Source organism: Chrysochloris asiatica, unplaced genomic scaffold, assembly GCF_000296735.1.
Source record: "Chrysochloris asiatica unplaced genomic scaffold, ChrAsi1.0 scaffold00053, whole genome shotgun sequence".
NCBI classification, from domain to species: Eukaryota; Metazoa; Chordata; class Mammalia; order Afrosoricida; family Chrysochloridae; genus Chrysochloris; species Chrysochloris asiatica.
This window is the reverse complement of record NW_006408571.1, coordinates 3,400,359-3,422,563: the sequence shown is the minus strand read 5'-3', so window position 1 is coordinate 3,422,563 and position 22,205 is coordinate 3,400,359. Positions and strand designations below refer to the sequence as shown.

Below are 22,205 nucleotides of genomic sequence, written 5' to 3'. Positions count from 1 at the left end.
TCTTTAAAAAGATGGAAACATTAATCACTAACTTTATATGGAAATGAAAGAAACTCCAGACAAACAATTATTTAAAAAGAAACAAAGCAGGAGGCCTCTCACTTCCTGATCACAAAACCTACTACACCATCACTGTAGTCAAAACAGCCTGGTACAGTTTAAACAAAAGACACATCGATTAATGGAACAGAACTGAAAACCCAGAAGTAAATCCATCCACCTACAGTCAGTTGATCTTAGACAATAGGACCAAAATGCATTAAATGAGAAAGAGATAGTCTCTTCAATAACTGACAAGACCCATATCTCGCACCATATAAAAAATGTGGATTAAAGACCTAAGTGTAAAACCTAGAACCAGAAAGATCATCAGTGAAAAAATAAGGACAAACTTAGGAGCTCTGTCTGATACATAGCATGAATACACTATCAAACATTGCTAAAAACACACAAACCGTACAAGATAAAATAGATGACTGGGCCCTCCTACAAATTAGACACTTATGTGCATCAAAGTATTTCACCAAAAGAATAAAAAGATAACCCACAGACTGGGGGGAAATGTTTGGCAATGATCTATCAGACAAAGAACTATTCCCCAAAATTCATAGAATACTTCAACATCTCAACAAAAAGAAGACAAATATCTAATTTTAAAATGGGCAGAGGACATGAACTTCACCAAAGGCAGCCAGTAAACATATGAAGAAATGCTCACAATCATTACACTGGTGGTGGTGGCTGTGTGCTGTGGAGTGGGTTCCGACTCATAGCAACCCTGTACAGGGTTTCCAAGGCTGTAAATCTTTACAGGAGCAGAACGCCTCATCTTTCTCCCATTTAACAGCTGGTAGTTTTGAACTACTGACCTAGCGATTTGCAGCCTAATTCATAACCACTACCCTACCAGAGCTCCTCATTTGCCATTAGAGAGATGCAAATCAAAACAACAATGAGATGTTGTTATCTTTTTGTTAAATGCCATCATGTCAATTCTGACTCATAGCAACTCTGCATAGGGTTTCTGAGGAGCAACTGATGGGTTTGAACTGCTGACCTTGTGGCTGGCAATCCAGTACTGATCCTACAGTGCCACACCAGGACTCAAAATATCATCTAACTGCACCATTTATAGCAAAGTTCCAAAACATAAAAAACAAATGCTGGAAAGGGTATGGAGAGATTCGTGTCCTCCTACACTGCTGGTTAGACTTTCAAGTAGTGCAACCACTGTGGAAATCAGTATGGCGCGCTCTCAAAAATTTGGAAATAGTAATACTCTATGACCCAGCTATCCCTCATACTTATTATAGATCCTCAAGAAATAAGAGCCTGACAGGACTAAATATATGTCCATCTATGTTCATTGCAACACTATTCACAATGGCAAAAGATGGAGACAGCCGAAATGCCCATCAACAGAAGAATGGTTAAACAAATTTTGGTGCATACACACAATGGAATATTACTAAGAGTCTGCAAAACACCACACAGCATGGATGGACCTGGTGGACATTACTATGCTGAGTGAAATTAGTCATTCACAAAAGGACAAATTTTGCATAAGATCACTGTTGTAAAAGGTTAAGAAAAGATGTTCTTGCTAAACAAAACATTCCATGATTGTTACAGGGTAGGTGCGAGTTTCAGGGGAGGGAAAAATAAAGTGAATACAGGTAAATACTGTTAACTGATAGTACATGGAATAGATTGTAATGACATGAAGTGTATAACTTGTTAAATGTGAGACTGATGATTTGTTCTGTAAACCTTCACTCAATAAAAAGTTTGTAAAAAATTTCACCAAGGAGGAGATCCAGGCAGCCAACAGACATATGAAGAAATGTTCACGATCACTAGCCATTAGAGAGATGCAAATCAAAATAACAATGAGATATCATCTCACACCAACAATAACAGCAAAGATCAAAAAAGTAGAGGACAATAAATGTTGGTGAGGATTTGGAGAGACTGGGACGCTCCTGCATTGCTGGTGGGACTGCAAAATGATCCAGCCTCTCTAGAAAAAATACGGCATTTCCTCAGACAGTTGGAAATAGAAATACCTTTTGATCCAGCAATTCTACTCGGTATTTAACCACAAGAAATACGAGCCAAATCACCAGTAGATATATGCATACCAATGTTCATTAGTTTTTGTTGTTGTTACATGCCATCAAGTCGGTTCCAACTCATAGCGATCTTATGCACAGCAGAATGAAACACTGCCCAATCCTGGGCCAATCTCACTACTATTGCCACGCTTGAGTTCATCAATGCTGCTACTTGGCCAATCCATCTTGTTGGGGGTCTTCCTCTTTTTCTCTGACCCTCCACCTTACCAAACATGATATCCTTTTCCAGCCACTGGTTCCTCCTGAAAATATGTCCAAAGTATGAGAGATGAAGTTTGGCCATCCTGGCCTCCAAGGAGCACTCTGGCTGCACTTCTTCCAAAATGGATCTATTGGGTTTTTTTTGGCAGCCCATGGCACTTTCAATATTCTCCTCCAACACTGTAACTCAAAAGTATCAATTCTTCTGTGGTTTTCTTTATTCACTGTCCAGCTTTTGCATGCATATGAGGTTATTAAAAATACCATGGCTTGGGTCAGGCGCACCTTAGTCCTCAAGCTGACATCTTTGCTCTTCAACACTTTAAAAAGTTCCTGTGCAGCAGATTTGCCTAATGCAATATATCATTTGATTTCTTGACTGCTGCTTCAGTGAGTATTGATAGTTGATCCAAGAAGAATGAAGTCCTTGACAACTTCAATCTTTTCTCCGTTGATAAGAACGTTGTTTATTGGTCCAGTGGTGAGGACTTTAGTTTTCTTTACATCGAGATGTAATCCATACCAAAGGCTGTGTTCTTTGATCTTCATCAGTAAATGTTTTAAGTCCTCTTCACTTTCAGCAAGCAAGGTTGTATCATCTGCATATGGCAGGTTGTTAATGAGTCTTCCTCCAATATTGATGCCACATTTTTCTTCATATTACTCAGCTTCTCAGACTATTATAAATATGGTGAAATACTACAATCTTGTCGCACATGTTCATATCAGCACTATTTACAGTAGCAAAAATTGGAGATAGCCTAAGTGCCCGTCAGCTGAAGAATGGATAAACAAACTGTGGTACATACACACAATGGAATATTATGTTACCTTGAAGAACAACAAGGAAGCTGCAAGCCACTGCCTAACATGGATAAACCTTGAGGACATTATGCTGAATGAAAGTAGTCAGTCACAAAAGGAGAAATACTGCATAGGACCACTATTGTAAAAGACTAAGAAAAAAAACCCATACTAAAGGGGGAGAGGGGAATTCTTTGCTGGTTACTGGGATGGGGGGATGGGATGAGGGGAGGGAGGGAAAGGTGGAGCACAGGGTAGGGAATAGACAGGATAGTTTGGGTGCTGAGGAGGGGGGCAATATACAAGAAGGGGAAGGGAATGGAAGAACAAGGCAGATGGGACAATAATTGGACAGGTTTGCATGGGCTAAGTGGGACACAGGTAAATAATGATATATACACAACCTTAAAACAACAGGGCTCTGGGATACAGGGATTGAGGCATGGTGTGAATGGTCAAAAGAGGGGTGGGAATAATGTTTAGATGCTTGGCTGTTTGTTGAATCCCACTGACTGCTACAACATGTGAGTTGCTCTCCCAGGAGACATCAAGGCAAGTGGTCAGGTCCTCAGGGTAAGTCCACTTCCAAGACTAAGACTCAATGGGAATACATGAGCAGACATACATTCTGAGCAACGTGGTCAGTCACCAATAAGAGGAAATGAGGGAAAAACAAAAATGAAGCTGCAAGCTAAGTCCTACCACATTCCATAGACTCCTGTGAACCCGGGTGGAGACCTGGTTGGTCAGCAGTATGGCAAGACCTGGGGACTCATGGGCCGAGAGTCAGTGCCATAGTCAGTGAGGAATAGAGTGGAGAGTAAAGCATCCAGCTGATAAGAAGAGACAGCATATTCACAAGAACGCCCACACTTGCGGATAAAATCCACTTGATCTGGCTTCAATGGCTGGATGATCAGAACTCTACTAGAAGAAAGAAGAGGAAGAAAAGAGTAATCTGATACAATTTGATGAACTTGACATACACCTATGGATGCAGTAGCTCAAAAGAGGAAATAAATCTTTACAGTGAAGTTCATTCCCACCCCCTTGATACACAGGGTAGACAGGGATGGGCAACTTGGACATTGGCTACCCAAAATCAGGGGAGTGTGCTACAAAGGCAAGAAGTGACTGGTTTACAAGCTTTCAAGAGGGAGCCTAGATCCAGAGGGCATGGAGGAAGGTAGAATCTCCATTGAGTATGCAATCTGACTGGACAGGGCTGATGAAAGGAGATAGGGATAGGACTCTTGTGGTACAATAGTGAATAATTGCTATCAGGACTGACTGTGAGGGTTGGAACTGTAAAGATAGAAGTTTTTTAGCTAAAGGAGGGGAGTGGTTGACTTTGCAGTCCAGGAGCAGATGTCCCTGGGACCATCAAGGGAGAAGAATGGGGTGCGGGACCTTACCCAGAGAAACAGTGACACCAGAGATGGAGGCAGAGACTATGACATGAAGAGATGAAGCGGCTGAGGACTCTAGACCCAGAGAGGGAGGGGGACTGTGTGCTGATGACAAGGGGGCGGGCTTGCAGGGTATACCCTTTGGTTGGCTGATGATGCATTGAGGGGATTGAAACCATGGCAATGAAAAGATATATGATAGTATAAATGTAAAGGTGATGTTCTCCCATGTAAACTATCACATAATTCACAATAAAACATTTTTTTTAAAAAGGTAATGGAGCTTCATAACAGAAATGTTGGAATTACCATGACAAGGACAGATTAAAACTACCTTGTGATCAGCTAAATGGAAAGAAATTTATTAGCCCAAACTGTCAGCCCCCTGATTATGGTTGGGTAGAAGTCTGCTTTGGGCAATCACAAGTACCTCACTTTGTGACAAATGCTTCCCACCCAGAAAGGTCATTTCTATACTATAATCTACTTGGTTAATTTATCCTCCTCCTGGTATATACAGTTTACTAGACCAAAGGTGAACGTCCAACCAAAGTTGAGTGGATCATATATTCTATCCTATGAAATGAGAATTGGGATTCAAAGACAGTCAGTTGCTGCAAGAGGCTAAAACTGAAGACTGTGGAAAAGGGCTCTCTTTGGCCACGTGAATAAAGAATCAATCAGGCAAAGCTTACATGAAATAACTGTGAATAAAAGAGCGATGTGTTGGGTTTGAGAAGGTTCAATGAGCAGATCCCTTTTACCTTGGACAAGTATGGAACCAATGAGGTATACATTGAGGTCAAAATGCCATTTTCACTTGTGACAATGCTATTGTGGATTACAGCTTTAGGTGTGTGACAGAAACAGTTTCTTAATACATCCCCCAACTTAGGCAGACCCACTCTCCCAGTCATAGTCAGTGCTCCAGGTTTGTCATGCTGGGACCTCCCACTTGAAAACATGCTCAGTAAAGAAACAGAGCTGAATGAGTGTTCTTTATAAGCAGATAGACCCCAGAAAGAAAGAAGTGTCAAAACTAGCTGAGCCCAACATACCCAGTTTATTCTTCCAAATTCATCAATTAGGTAAGTCACCTCTCTCCTAGAAAGCAGTGAGTGAGGGTATGGAAAGTAGCCAAGAGTTCTACATTAATGGGGTCTTTCCACATGGTAACATGCTGAGGAGTAGAAAAGTGGGCCCCCTAGCAGGATCAGAATTGGAATAACATATGATCTAGATTCAACTGTGCTCCCCTTGGGTTCTATGGATTCTAGTATAGAGTATTCTTCTCATAAATTTACTTTTAGCTTCTATTATAATCGAATTCCTCCAAAGACAATGTGTACCTGTGATTTGCATTCCACATTGCAATACTGAAGGAGAAGTCCAAGGACAAATTCTCTCCACCATTTGTTGTTATCGTAAAGTTGAGGAAGTAAGAACCAAACAGGTAACATATATATGACGCCAATAGTTCTCGCTTTAGATTTTATAAGCACCATCATAAGGAGCTCTGGTAGCGTAGTGGTTACGAATCGGGCTGCGAACCTTAAGGTCAGCGGTTCGAAACTACCAGCCGCTCCGCGGGAGAAAGATGAGGCTTTCTACTCCCGTAAAGATTTACACCCTCGGAAACCCTGTACAGGGTCGCTATGGGTCGGACCCGACTCGATGGCACTTAACAACAACAACAACAATCATTTGAGAGACAGAAATAACACTGAACCTCAGAAAACCTACCTCACTTATACCCCATTAGTTGTGTTACATTGTACAAGAGAAACAGTAGGAAAGAGTTGATGCGGCAGAATCCCAGAACATGAGAGGTCTTTAGACATCAACCATTTTCAGTGAGCACATCAAAGTTCCAATGGAGTTATGTAGAGCACACAAGGGAACATCCACCATCACCCTTTGAGGACTGAGAAGTTTATTCTTCAGTTATTATTAGGTGCCGGCAGTCGATAGCTCACTCACTGCTAAGACACTTCCCCAAGATTTGCCCTCCTTGAAAGAAAGTTGCTTAACCCAAGTTATGCCTCTTCATCAGAAGGCGAGTGAGACAGTCGATACCCAATGGCTGTTGGAGTACAGAGACCTGACCTTCTTCCCTCAAGAGCCATCCCAGCTTCTGAATTCCTCATGAGATATACTGATGCATCTTTTTTTTTACTGCATCATAGTTCAATCTCTCCCTTTTCCCAATCTTACTTTCCTCACTCCTTACAGATTTGTTCTCCAAGACCACTTCCCAATAAACCTCCTGGATGCAAACCTAGGCCTCATCATTTGTTTCCTCAAAGGTTCAATCAGTAACAGTCCAAATGTCATAAGCAAACAATATCTAGAGCATCATAGACCAATAGAACTCTCTGCAACAATAGTGTTGTTGTTGTTGTTGTTGTTTAATGCTGTGCTGTTTAATATGGAAGCCACTAACCACATGTGACTATCAAGTATTTGATGTGTGTTTAGTGCAGCTGAGGAACTTATTGCCAAAATTTTTACGTAACTTAAATACCCTTATCTGGTATTATCTGTTAGATGCTGAGGAGTTAGTTCCAGTTCAGAGCAACCCTATGTACAACAGAACAAAACACTGCCCAGTCTCGCACTAGCTTCATAATCGTTATATCAGAGCTCATTTTTGCAGTGACTGTGTCAGTCCATATCACCTAGTGGCTACCATATTGGAATACAGAGCAAGTGTTTCAGAACAAGAACTAAAAATCCAATGATATGCCGTTAGTCAAACCAGAAGTCTGTGGAACAGATATCAACCAAAATGGAAAAGGTAGGAAGGTAATGAAAAGAAAAGTAAGAGAGTCACCAGTACATGATCATTGAATTGAATTACTAACTGAGGGTTCAACTGGGTCAGACTCAAAACCACAAACAAACTCTGATCAGAAACTTCCAGTCAACTTATAGCAAAAAAATTGATGTTCAATATAGAGTATTGATCACATATATGGCTTGAACGCTTTAACTACACCAATGCGCACTGTTTTAATACATCCATAGTTTCACATTGATTTCTTTCTTCTTAGAATATGTATGAGAAAAAGGAAATCAACATGAAAGTATGGGTGTATTAAAACAGTGCACACAGGATAGAGGGAGCAGCTAAGGACTCTAGATTCATAGAAAGAAAGGAACTGAGAGCTAGCAGCCAGGAGGCTGACTTTCAGAATGTGCCCTTTGGTGTTGTAAATATGCCAGAGTGTTAAAAAAAAAAAAAAAAAAAAAAAGAGAGAGAGAGAGAGGGCTAAAGTGAATAGAGAGAAATACTGTTATCTGATGGTACATGGAGGGTGTTATAATCATTGAAATGAAATAAAGTATATGATTTGTTGAATGTAGAACTGATGATCTGCCCTGTAAACTTTCACTCACTTCACAATAAAAACTTAAAAAACAGTGTACCCAAGTGTGGTTAATATCTACTCCGGAAGTCCTGGTATGGCACTGTAGGATAAGCACTGAACTGCTAATCACAAAGTAGATTGGTTCAAGCCCACCAGCCCCTCCTTGGAAACCCTATACAAGGTTGCTATGAGTTGGAATTGACAGCAGTAAACAACAACAATAACATACTTACCGCACCAGAGCTCTGCTGGCACAGTGGGTTAAGCACTGTGGGTTAATCTCAAGATCAGCAGTTCAAACCCACCAACCACTCTGAGGGAGAAAAACTAGATGGTCTGCTTCTATAAAGATCTACAGTCTTAGAAACCTTATGGAGCAGATCTCCTCTGTCCTATAAGGTTACTGTGAGATGGACTTGACTGGACAGCAGTGGATTACACCTACTCCAGCTTCTAGCCTGGTTCCTTTCTGAGCAGCACAGTCCAGGACAAAGCTTATGGGCACAAAGAAACACCCAGGCCCACAAAACGCGTGAACTGATGCCCTCCAAGAGCACCATTATTTCCCCACTTGGGTCCATCTGCTACAGATGTGTCCAAATGGATCTGCTATCTGCTGATACCAGTTTATTGTATGTTCTTCAACATAACCTAGACACATCCATCAGCATGGTAGGCACATAACATTGAAAAAGACAACTTCTGCATTTCCTGACTCTCTGGGTGTCTCTCTAGATGAACATTATACAGGTTATAGAGTTCATCCTTGTTTGGGCAATTTAGTTTAGAAATCATGCTATTTATATTTATTTGGTAGCATAGTGGTTATGAATTGGGCTGCTAATCTCATGGTCAACAGTTCAAAACTACCAGCTGTTCCACGGGAGAAAGATGAGGCTTTCTGCTCCTGTAAAGATTTACAGCCTTGGAAACCACATGCAGGGTCACTATGAGTTGGAACTGAGTCTACGGCAAATAATCACCACCAGTTGTCCAAAAGACTCCTGGTGTGGTGCTGTAGGATCAGGACTCGACTGCGAACCACAAGGTCAGCAGTTCAAATCCACAAGCTACTCCTTGGAAACCCTATACAGGGTTTAAGTGCCCACTCAACAGACACTCAACAACAATTGTCGAAAGGAGACTGTCCTTGTCACTGAAAAATGAGTGTGGATGGTCATATAACAACACACTACAGGAATCACAGATGGTCAGGGAAACACAAACTAGCAACACGATGAATGTGCTAGAAGCAAGCGTAACAAAGAGAGGTGGCAGTGAGCATGGACCATTACTTCAACAAGACAGCCAGTGCCTCTGTGCATAAATGCTCAGCAGGCTTCAGAGGAGAAGCTGGAAATAACTTTATACCTGAGGCAGAACAGACTGTCAAGTCAACTTGAGGCCCAGCAGAAAAATGGGTGAGAGAAGGTGGAAGTGAATGGCAGTGGCTACTTGGTATTTACTGCATCTCATCCCAGCCTGTCTAATCTCAAAGAACACAGGTCTCTTGACCAAGAGCCAATGCGGAAGGCCTTTCTGTCCTGCCTCTCTTCCCTGTGCCTTCCATGTCCTAGACTAAATGACTAGTGGATTCTGACTGATGTGGCTCCATGTGCATCAGAATGAAAGTGTATTCCATAGGGTTTTCAATCTCTGCTTTTTTAGACCTTCCATCTGAGGTGCCTCTGGGTGGACTTGAACCTCCAACCTTTCAGCTACCAGCTGAGTGAGTTATTTGTACCATCCAGGGACTTAAGACTAAAGGAAGTGGCAAGTATAAAACAGAAATTCTAAGCTTCAAGATTCAGTGATATGTGTGGCACACAATGGTGCTTCTCGCTCTCTTGTCATTAGTTCAACTACCAGAGAGGTGAACAGAGTTCCCTGAACTGCCCCCAAACTGCAGCTGCCAAAATTAAACTTGTTTTGAAGCTGGAACAACTTTGATGTTTTCTTAACACAGGCAGGCGCTTCATTAAAGCACTATGGAATATACCAGCTATGTTTTCCCTGGGGTGAGCTGGATGAGATCCAAGCTAGGCTACCAGACACACACAGGCAAAATTATACAGACATGGAAGGAAACCTCATTATCTTCCCAAGACACAATTTCACCTGCTTTAGTTAATTGTTATGTTTGTGCAGGGACGGGAGTTGCTTCATCAAAGGCATGTTTTTGAGAGCTACATAGTGACTGGGAGTCTGTGGGCTTTTGTCCTCATCAGCGAGTTGCAGTTTAACTGGAAATCCAAAAGTGGCAGCCAGGAGTGGTACTTACTGTACCTATGCAGGTAGTGAAGCAGATCCTGGGTCAGTGCAGGAAAAGCCTTTGCTCCTACCAAAGAGGTCCCATAAAATGGATTCCTTTGGGAACTGCAATGCTTCCTATTGGAATGAACATCATTTCACCCTCTGTTTACTGAAAGCCAAGGAACATCAGTGAGAGGAGGGCAGGAGAAAAGGTTCCCCAAGAGTTAAATAGTACAGATCTATATGAAGAATCAAGTCCCTATAAAAGTGTTTCATTCCATACAATTCTCAGTTCATTTTTCTCATTTTTGCACTCATTAATTCTTTCAACAAATTTTTTTTTCATGTTTTATTGTGAATTATGTAATAGTTTACATGGGAGAACATTAGCTTTACATTCATCCTAATGTATATCTTTCATTGCCATGGCTACAATCCCCTCCAGGCATCATCAACCACCCACAGGGTATAACCCACAGGCCTACCCCTCTGTCGTCAACACACAGCTCCTCTCCCTCTGTGGGTCTAGAGTCCTCAGCCACTCCATCTCTCCACATCATTGTCTCTGCCTCCATCCCTGGTGTCACTGTTTCTCTGGGTAGGGTCCTGCACCCCACTCTTCTCCCTTGATGGTCCCAGGGGACTCTGCATCTGGACTGCAAAGTCAACCATTCCCCTCTTTTTGCTACAAAACATCTACCTTTACATTTCCAACCTGCACAGTTAGTCCTGAGAGCAATTATTCACTATTGTGCCACATGAGTACCATCCGCATCTCCTTTCATCAGCCCTGCCAGCACCCTCGGGATCTAGGCTCCCTCTTGAAAGCTTGTAAGCCAATCACTTCTTGCCTTTGTAGCCCCCTCCCCTGAATTTGGGTAGCCAATGTCCAAGTTGCCCATCCCTGTCTACCCTGTGTATCAAGGGGGTGGGAATGATCCTCGCTGTAAAGAATTGTCCCCTCTTTTGAACTACTGCATCCATAGGTGTATGTCAAGTTCATCAAATTGTATCAGATTACTCTTTTTTCCCTCTTCTTTCTTCTTATAGTTGAGTTCTGATCATCCAGTCATTGAAGCCAGGTCAAGAGAGTATTATTTGCAAGTGTGGGTGTTCTTGTGAATATGCCCTGTCTTCTTATCAGCTGGATGCTTCACTCTCCACTCTAGTCCTCTGTGGCTATGACACTGACTCTGGGCCCAGGAGTCCCCAGGTCTTGCTACACTGCTGGCCAACCAGGTCTCCACCTGGGTTCACAGGAGTCTATTGAATGTGGTAGGATTTGGCTCGCAGCTTCATTGTTGCTTTTCCCTCACTTCCCCTTATCAGTGACCAACATGGTCACCAGTCAGAGCGCATGTCTGCTTGTGTATTCCCCTTGAGTCTTAGTCTTAGAAAGGGGTTTGCCCTGAGGGGACCCAACCAATTGTCTTGATGTCTCCTGGGAGAGTAACTTGCTTGTTCTTGTAGTAGTCAGTCAGGCTACCATTATTGTTTTGTTTTGGTTTTTCCTGTCGGTCTTTCTTTCAAGAAGTATCTTCAATTCTTCTAGCTGTTTCAGGCTGGTCTGCTTGTCCTTTCAAGTAGAAATTTCCCACATCTGGATTGGGTTCAGGATTCCACCTTTGGTCTTATGCAATGCAGAGGCTCCGCAGGAAGCCTCCTTCACTGGGCATGTTGTAGCCTCATTTTAGGTATTCCAATCAGTTATAGGCATAAGACAGACTTACAAGCTTTATATGGTGATATTTTCTGGCTATTCCTATATCTCCCCCTCAAGTGTCTATTTTATAATGGTGTGCAAGGGAAACCAAGATTCAAAAGACATCCAAGCATTTTAACATTATTTCCCCCCTTTTACCCATTCACACCATGCCTCAATCCCTGTATCCCAGAGCCCTATTGTTCCAAGGTTGTGCATACATCATTATTTACCTCTGTCCCACTTAGTCCATGCAAACCTGCCTAACTGTTCTCCCATACACCTTGTTCTTCCATTCTCCTCTCCCTTCTTGTGTATTGCCCCTTCCCCTGCACCCAAACTATCCTGTGTCTATTCCCCACCCTGTGCTCCACCTTCCCCTCCCTCCTGTCACCCCACTCTCCCACATCTCAGCAACCAGCAAAGAAGCTCTCCCCCTTTTAAGTATGGGTTCTTTCCCTTAGTCTTTTACAGTAGTGGTCCTATGCAGTATTTCTCCTTTTGTGACTGACTAATTTCACTCAACATAATGTCTTCAGAGTTCATCCATGTTTCAACAAGCATTTCTTTTCTATGTATCAATCATTGTGCTAATCCCTGGGAATATGACAATAAATTAGACAAGCATAGTTTCTCTCCTTTTATAGCTTCGCCAGTTAAACAAGTAATAATGTATGTATTGCTTTGTTTTTAATGAAAAAGCAGGTGCACACATGTGGTCAAAGGCTTAGCCTATCCAGGGAGCCATGAAAGACTTCCCAAGTAAGTATATAAGTCAGGAAACTGGGGCACTTGTAACCAACAACCCAAAATCTCAGAGCCTTCAAAGGAGAAATCTTGCTAACCCTACATGTCTAGTGTGGGTCAACAGGGGCCTCTGCTAATCATGCTCACTTAGAAACACGTGAATGAAATAACCACCAATTCCAATGTTACCAAGTGCTATATCAGATAGTGTCTGCCATTAGCATTCAATAGTTCTACCTAAAAATAACACTTATCAGTCTGTTTACATTTCATTCATCAAGACTAAACTTGTGACCCTTCCCAACTAAGAAGTTAGGAAGTGTAAATAAATCTCCCATATGCTTAGTAATGGCATGTTTAGTCAAGAGGCAGTAGTGATTTATTACTACTTAAGCCTAGAATGGGAACAGGAGGTAAGGGGCCTGAGGAAAACATTCCAGACTAAATAATGTGTAAAGTTCACCTAATTTTTTTTCTGGTGTGAACTTCTTTGGACATAATCTGTGCATGTCTACCTTTAAAGAAGTCTTGTGTAGCAGATTTGTCCAATACCATGCTTCTACATAACATTCAAGACTGAACATGCTGTCATTTGCGCCGACTTTCTGGTCTCTCCAACATATTTCTTTCATCTTCACATTTATTTATACCCAACTTTTCTGACATAAGCCAATGACAACCACAATAACATCCACCTTGTATTTGAATAGCGCTTAAACTTAATAAAATGTATGCCTTTTGTCTCACCATCTAGAAAGGCAAGTCTTAAAATAATGGTTTGTTGTCATCATCAATCAGAAGAAGAGAAAAATATAGCATGCTGCTTTCACTTCTCTTTCAGGTTTGAGTCTACAAAGTAGCTGAGATGCTGTCCAGTCTCCTCTTTCTCCTTGCTCTACTGGCCTGAGTAACTGCCTGCAACAGCTGGACTGCAAGCAACTATTCAGGCTATGACCACAGAAATCCGAGTGGAATGCCAGTCAGTCTCCACGCATCTGAGGTGAACCAGGCTGTTGTAATTCTCAGGAATTGTATGCTCTGCCAGGACACCTGCCCCATGGTGGCAGAAGCAGTCTTTTGCTACCACCATGGTTGCTCTAGGAAGGACGTGTGAGCTGCAATTTTTCACACCATTAATGCATTGCTCACACCAAGCAGTAAAGCTGGGAGCCCTGGGAGACTTTAAGAGGCTTTGGTGAGAAGCCTGAATACCTAACTGTCAAGGAGAAAGTGAAAGGTAATGACTGGGATCCTACCAGCTAACTCTACAGGGAGCCTACCGAGATTTATCTGTTTAGCAGAGCTACATTTCTGATATGGGTCCCCTGACAAAGGGAGGGATTTTTGCATTGCTGCACTTAAGTGGTACTAATAGGATGTCAGCATCAGCTTCCAGTACCTTTCCTGATGACCCATGAATGATAACTTCCTGTGTGTGGGCCTCAGGTGTCCATGACTCATTGCAGTACATACTTGCATTGCAGTGACATTGGAGAGACCTGTACATCCTAAGTTTTTATCATAAACTCAATGATACAGTTAACACTTAATGTTACTCTGCCTGTATTCAACTCTCTTTTCCTCCACTTTCTAGTTATAAGACTTCAGACAAGTTATTCTCTCAAAGCCCCGGTTTCCTCATCTTTACAATAAGGATAGAACGCTACTGTTGTTAACTGCCATCGAGTCTGTTCCGACTCACAGCATCCCTGTAAAGGGTTTTCAAAGAGTGGTTCGTGGATTTGAACTGCTGACCTTTCAGTTAGCATGTTGTTGTTGTTGTTAACTGCCATCGAGTCGGTTCTGACTCATAGCGACCCTGTATAGGGCTTCCGAAGAGCAGCTGGTGAGCTTGAACCGCTGACCTTGCAGTTGAAAGGGCTTTGCAGTCTGGCACATTAGCCCCATAGCACCACACCAGTACTCCTCGGTTAGCATGTTGTTGTTGTTTTTAAGTGCCGTCGAGTCGGTTCCGACCCAAAGGGACCCTGTACAGCGTTTCTGAGGAGCAGCTGGTAAGCTTGAACTGCCAACCTTGCAGTTCAAACGGCTTTGCAGTCTGGCGCATTAACCCACAGCGCCACACCAGGCTCCTCAGTTAGTATAGCGACTACTGAAGATTAAATAACTAAATGAAAGAACAGTGCCAGGCATAATAACTTATACTATTTTTATTAATTGTCTCTTTTTAACTAGCATGGAGGCTCAGGTTTCAAGAGCTGGTAAAAAGGCTTTTTACGAAGATGGCTGAAAGCGAAGAAGGAAGCCCCTGCCCCTCCCAAAGCTGAGGCCAAAGCAAAGTCATAGAAGGCCAAGAAGGCAGTGCTGAAAGGCGTCCACAGCCACACAAAAAAAGAAGATGCACATGTCACCCACCTGCCAGAGGCCCAAGACTCTGAGGCTTGGGAGGCAGCCCAGATATCCTCGGAAGAGCGCCTCCAAGAGAACAAGCTTGACCACTATGCCATCATCAAGTTCCCTCTGACTACTGAGTCAGCCATGAAGAAGATTGAAGATAATAACACACTTGTGTTCACTGTGGAGGTCAAGGGCAACAAGCAGCAGATCAAACAGGCTGTGAAGAAGCTCTATGACATTGACGTTGCCAAGGTCAACACCTTCGTCAGGCCTGATGGAGAAAAGAAGGCGTATGTTCAACTGGCTCCTGCCTATGATACTTTGGATGTTGCCAACAAAATTGGGATCATCTAAATGGAGTCCAGCTGGCTAATTCTAAACATAAATTTTTTCAACACAAAAAAGAAAGAGATGGTAAAAAGATTGTTGTTGTTAAGTGCCATAGAGATCGTTCTGACTCATAGCAGCTCTGTGTAGGGTTGCTAAGGCTGTAAATCTCTACAGGAGCAGAAAGCCTCATCTTTCTCCTGCAGAACAGCTAGTGTGCTGGAACCACTGACCTTGCGGTTAACAGTTCATTGTGATTTTCCTGAAGAGCCACCATTGCTCCAGTAGATGGATGAATGGGGGAAGTTAGAGGGAAATGAGGCTTCAATTTCAATAGGGTGTCTCTTTCCAGGTATGGAGCTGTGCCTTTGATGAAAGTGCATGCTTTCAGCAAATATTAATGGAAGGTCTACTGTGAATGAGGTAGTAGGGTTCCAGGTAGATCAGTTGTCTGTCACTGGATGTGTTTAAGTGTAGACCCAGGGCAGGAATTAGCAGTGTATCTTCCACCACAGAAAAGCTAGTGGCTGCCTGGTGGGCTATTTATTCTAGGGAGAGTTTTAATCACATTTCTGGGCTGACTAATCAACTTCCACCCACTTGAAATGACCCAAACATGTGTGTGGGTCACTTCCTTCAATAGGTATCTATATTAATAAAGACAGATGAAAAAAGAAAGGGAAGGGGAGAACAGCAGGAAAATGCCATAATTGCCTATTCTGAATGGCTTAAAAGTCTTACCTGAAGAAACACACATTGTAATAAAGGCCTCTGGTTTCCGTTTAAGAAAATGCTAGAACAGCTCAACTGCTTGGCTGCCTGGCACGCTTGGAATCTTTTTTCTTCTGTTACCGTTATTATGTGACTGAAAAGCGTTCATCATTATTTCAGGTCTTCAGTATCACAATGTGGAAGGGAAATCACCTCTGGTCACAGAGCTTCCTTTTCTTTCTACATTGACACTTGAAAGGAGAGGTGGGTACAGAAAAAGGCAGTGAGTAGGCAGCGGAGTTGTATAAATACACAAGTCACCATCATGTGTGTTCAGCACTGCTTCAAGCTGGCCAAAGCCTTCCCATCTGATGAATTCCTAACGCCCTCCCTTGAGGACACAGAAAACCTGGGGAATGAGCAGCTGCTAGGCTGAGGAGGTGGAAGGCAAGCTGACAGCCCCAGCAGAGCATGCGGTTAGTGGGTGAGAATGTGAGAGGGGAAGAAAACTGGCAAAGGAAGGAGAGACTGAAAAAGGCTCACAAGTTGCATTCCACCGAGTGAGTGAGCATGAAACAATATGCACCCAGATGTCTCCTTTGTGTTTTTCATCTGGAGCCATCATTCTCTAACTTGCATATGCATATGAATCACCTGGAAATCTTGCTAAAATGCAAATTAGGGTGGAGCCTGAGATTCTGCATTCTAGCAAGCTTTCCCAAGATGCTGATACTAATGGTCCTCAGACCACACTTTTAGTAGCAGTGTACTAGGCCCGGGTCAGCAAAGTACAGCCTGTAGGAAATCTGGCCAGCTGCCGGTTTGTGTAAAGAAAGTGTTATTGGAGCACAGCCATGCCCATTTATTTCCATATTGTCCATGGCTGCTTTCACTCTACAAAGGCAGAATTGAGTAGTTGAGACAGAGAGAAACCTTATGGCCCACAAAGCTTAAAATATTAACCATCTGGCCCTTCCCAGGAAATTTTTCTGACCCCTGTCCTAAAGATACTTGATGTTAACACTAAGAAAAAATGAAGGAACAGTGTTCTGTTGAGCTGAAAGAGCTTGTATTATAAATTTCAAAGAATTAGAGCAAAGTGCTTACATTGACAAAAGAAAAAAAACAATTTTTAGAGAAGATACATAACCAGTCTATCACTGGATTGAAGAATGAAGCATTCCAGAATTCCCTGTTCTCAAGGAAGAGACTCTGGCCCAATAGAAATATTCTTTAAGGCTAAAAAGAAAAAAACAGCACAGTCTTGTGTGTTTTTCAATATTGATCATGAATTACGTTCTAAACCACAAACGTTTATAAAGCCCTCTTAGCTAAGTTAAAAGTGGCATGGATCACTTCTTCACTACCTTATCATGGCTTCTTTAGTTGATGAAAGAGTTATCTTCAATGAAGATTAAGAAAGAACTAACCTTATAGCAACCCAATACACAAAAACAAAACACTGCCCAGTCCTGTGCCAGCCTCACAATTGTTACTGTAGTTGATATCATTGTCAAAGCCACTGTGTCGATCCATCTTGTTGAGTGTCTTCTTTTTTCAACTGACCATCTACTTTACCTTCTTCAGAGACTTGTCCCTCCTCATAATATGTCCAAAGTATGTGAGGCAAAGTCTTGCCATTTCACTTATGAGGAGTCCGTGGTATATTCAATATTCTTCACCAACACCGTGGTTCAAAGGCATCAATTCTTGTCTAGTCCTCTTTATCCACTGTTCACCTTTTGGACTCACATGAAGCAATACCATGACCTGGGTTAGGTGCACCTTATTCCTTGAAGTGCTTTTCAATACTTTAAAAAAGCCTTTGCAGCAGATTTGCCCAATGCAATATGTCATTGGATTTCTTGACTGCTGCTTTTATAAGTGCTGTTTGTGGATCCCAGTAAAATGAAATTCTTGATAACTTCAATCTTTTCTCTATTTATTATGATGTTGCTTATTGTTCCATTGTGAAGATTTCTGTTTTCTTTATATTGAAGTGTAATCCACACTGAAAGCTGGCGTTTCCAATTACTTTTCTATGCTGGTTGGAAGTGTTCTAAGGTACTTTTTCAGGCATCATCCAAATAGCCTACAGTATGCTTAGGATTTTTTTTAATTATTATTATTTGCTACTGCTGCCTTTTTTTTGTTAAATTCTGGTAGCATGAAATGATAGCTTTTGATCTCATAGTTATTTAGATATGCAATATGTATCAGGAAGCAATGTATGCATGAAACAATATACAGTGAAACCCCAGAGAATGATATGATCTTTTATTTTACTGCATATTATAATACTTTATGATACAATGGATTGGATTCAGTCACGTGTTTTCTTTATGGAATGGCCTATCAACCCAATCCTTTTCCCAAGTGCAACTCAAAAAGCACTTATAATATCCATCTCAGCTCTAAATCTAGTTCCTCACCAAACATGTGAGCAAAAGAAATGTATTCTGTAATGATTTTGGGATTATAATCTTAAGGGGGTTTTACTTATTGAAGGAAGAGAGACTTGCAAGCAACGCAACCAACTGATATAGGGGGAAAAATAAGTAAACAGAAGACCAAAAAAAGCAGAGGAGACAGTGAGTCCTACAGGAGGGGCTAGAATATTGAATGGAAACTTTAATCACTTTAATTTGCATACAGTACAGGTTGACTCCAACGCCCCTGAAAATAGGTTCATTCATTCTCTCTAGACAGCAGCTGAAATGTTCATCAATCGTCATGCCATGTAATCAGAATACAAGAACTGCATCCCATTTGAATGAAATCGTAGACACACTATATACACTATGATTTCAACCCCTGTTCCCTATAATGTTTTCTAATGCAAAACCTAATGATTTTTTTCCTTTAACCTGTATGTTCTCCAAAGGTGGCACATTTGATTCTGTCTCTAAAGTAAGGTAAACAGTGTGGTTTTGAGGTCAGGACAGCAGGTTACAAAGCAATAGAAACAGCTGTGCGACCAGAGAAAGTGCTTATGATTCTTGTGAAACTGACTTTGGTTTTGTAGTGCCAGAAAAAGAAAATCAAAAACACTGATACTCCTCAACCTTACTCTAAATATAGATTCTCATAAATTAGTCAAACACAGCTCTAAGAGCTGGTTTATCTTGAGGTTAATCTCAGAAGAGAAATTAATGTTTAATTAATTTTTGTTAAGAGGTGGCAGATATGCTTCCTTTCTTTGTGTTTAATTGGAATCTAATTACAAAGAGGTCATTCATTCATTCATTTACTCATTCAGCAAATATTTATTTAACTTTTGAAGTCATTTATTTAAACTAAAACAAAATTTACTAGAAAGTTGTAAATTTTCTCCCCAGTGATACCACCCTTGCCTTGAGTGAATATTTAATGACACTTAAATACAGAGGCCTGGTGTGGCACTGTTGGTTAATGTGCTGGATTGCAAAGTCCTTTTGAATTGGGAGGTCTGGCAGTTCAAGTTCACCAGCTGTGCTCCTAGGAAACCCTATACAGGGTCGCCATAGGTCAGAACCCGAGTCTACGTCACTTAACAACACCAACAAATATATGGAAAGGAGTCCTTGTGTAGCGCTGTGAGCTAATGCGTCAGACTACAAAGCTGTTTGAACTGCAAGGTCGGTGGTTCAAGCTCACCAACTGCTCCTTGGAAACCCTGTACAGGGTCGCTATGGGTTAGAACTGATTCGGCAGCACTTAACAACAACAACATATATGGAAGGATAATCATTGGACAGCAAGGTCATTTGGGTTAAAACACCATCAGTTCGAGATCACCAGCAGCTCTTCATAAACTCTATATAGGGTAGCTGAGTCGGAACTGACTCAATGGCACTTAACAACAATAACATATATATATATATATATATATATACTTGGAGTCCTGGTATGGCACTGTGAGCTAATGTGAGCTACAAAGTCATTTGAACAGCAAGGTCCGTGGTTCAAGCTCACCAGCTGCTCCTTGGACACTCTATAAAGGGTCGCTATGAGTCAGAATTGACTCGACGGCACTTAAAAACAACAACATATATATACTTGGCACCTGTAACCATTCTCTAATTAGCAAAAATGCCAAATCTGGGCTTTTTACTTTCTAAATGACTTTGGTATAATGACGTAGCATTACAGATTAGTTTAAGCAGCCTTTGCCTAGAGAATTTTCACCAATTAATAAATGAGCTTTAAGGAGCCCTGGTAGCATAGGCTGCTAGCCAAAAGGTCAGGAGTTCAAATCCACCAGCAGCTCTGCAGGAGAAAGATGAGTCTTTTTGCTCCCATAAAGATTTACAGTGTTGGATACTCTATACAAGGTTGCTGTGAGTAAGAACTGAATCAAGGGCATATCACCACCACCAATATTGTTGTTAAGTGCTGTCAAGTCAGTTCTGACCCATAGTGACCCTGCTGTCTAGGGTTTCCTAAGAGCAACTATAAGTGAACTTTATTCCTAAATTGATCACTTAATCCTTATTATATCATATTGCTATTTCTTTATTTCTCAAGACCAGTGATTCTCAGCCTTGCCTCTGCACAAAAACCAACCTGAGATTTTTTTAATGATGGTGTCTGCCCTCCACTCCCAGAGAAGCTGATTTAATTTGCCTAGGGTCAGGTCAAAGTTTGTTTTGACATCCTAATTGTTTCAAATGTGCAGCCAGGATTGAGAACCCCTACTCTAAATTATGAGAAAATACACATTTGATCAGTCCCTTCTCAATGAATCCTTGTGGCTCCTGGATAAAATTCCGGAACCCTAACATGGCTTCAGTGACGCTGAGATCTGTCCCTAGCCAAGTCCTTCACCTCTTCTCAGTTCCTCCTCAGTGTCCTTGCGGTAATCCACACTTTCAAGCCTGCCACTCTGCATTCCGACTGTGGACTTTGGCACAAGCTGTACTCTTTCCTGGAATGCTCTTCCTGACCTCCTCAGTTGTCATTGAATTGACTCTAACCCATGAAGACTCATGTGTAGAACTGTATTCCATAGGGTATTCAATGACTGATTTTTCTGAAGTAGATCACCAGGACTTTCTTCTGAGGTGCCTCCAGGCAGACATGAACCTCCAATTTTTCAGTTAACAGCTGAGGGTATTAACTGCTTTCACCAGCCAAGGACTCTGCCCAACATCTATTAGGTGCAGTCAAACCTGGGATTATGCACAACAAAACAAAATGTTGCCTAGTCCTGTGCCATTCTCACAACTCTCAATGTTTGAGACCATTGCTGCAGCCACTATGTTAATCTACCACCCTGAGGATCTTCCTCCTTTTCATTGACCCTTCACTTTACAAGTATGAAGTCCTTCTTCATGGACTGGTCCATCCTGGTAACATGTCCAAAGTATCAGAGACCAAGTCTTGATATTGTTACTTCTAAAGAGCAACTCAGCTTCTTCCAAAACAAACTTGTTCATTCTTCTGGGAGTCCGTGGTATATTCAATATTCTTTGCCAACACAATTCAAATGCATCAGTAGTTCTATGTCCAACTTTCACAGCATATGAGATATTAATACCATGGTTTAGATCAGGTATATGTTAGTCCTCAAAGACATATCTTTGCTCTTTAATATTTTAAAGATTCCTTTATAGCAGATTTACCCAATGCAATACTTAAGTTGATTTCTTGACTGCTGCTACCACAAGAATTGATTGTGGATCCAAGTAAAAACATATCCTTGTCTCTTGTGATACAACAGTAAATAATTGTTATCAGGACTGATTGTAAGAGTTGGAAATGTAAAGGTAGACGTTTTGTAGCAAGGAGGGGAGTGATTAACTTTTCAGTCTAGGAGCGGAGGTCCCTGGGACCATGAAGGGAGAAGAGTGGAGAACCAGAGAAGCAGTGATGCCTGAGATGGAGGCAGAGAGGATGACTTGGAGAGATGGAGCAGCTGGGGACTTTAGACCCAGAGAGGGAGAGGGTCTGTGTGCTTGACCCCGGGGGAGGGGGGGGGCAGGCTTGTAGTGTATACTCTTTGGTTGGTTGATGATGCATGGAAGGGATTGTAATCATGGCAATGAAATGATATACAATAGGATGAATGTAAAACTAATGTACTCCCATGTACACTATCACATAATTCATAATAGAACATTAAAAAAAGAAATTCTTGACATCTTCCATTTTTCTTCATTGATCATGAAGCTATTTATTGATCCAGTTGTGAGGATTTTTGTTTTCT

General features: G+C 41.7%; 1 pseudogene; it reads left to right on the top strand.

Annotated features, from left to right (window-relative positions):
* The first annotated feature begins 7,291 nt into the window (after window positions 1–7,291).
* Window positions 7,292–15,334, top strand: LOC102834821 (annotated as a pseudogene).
* Window positions 15,335–22,205: the final 6,871 nt, after the last annotated feature.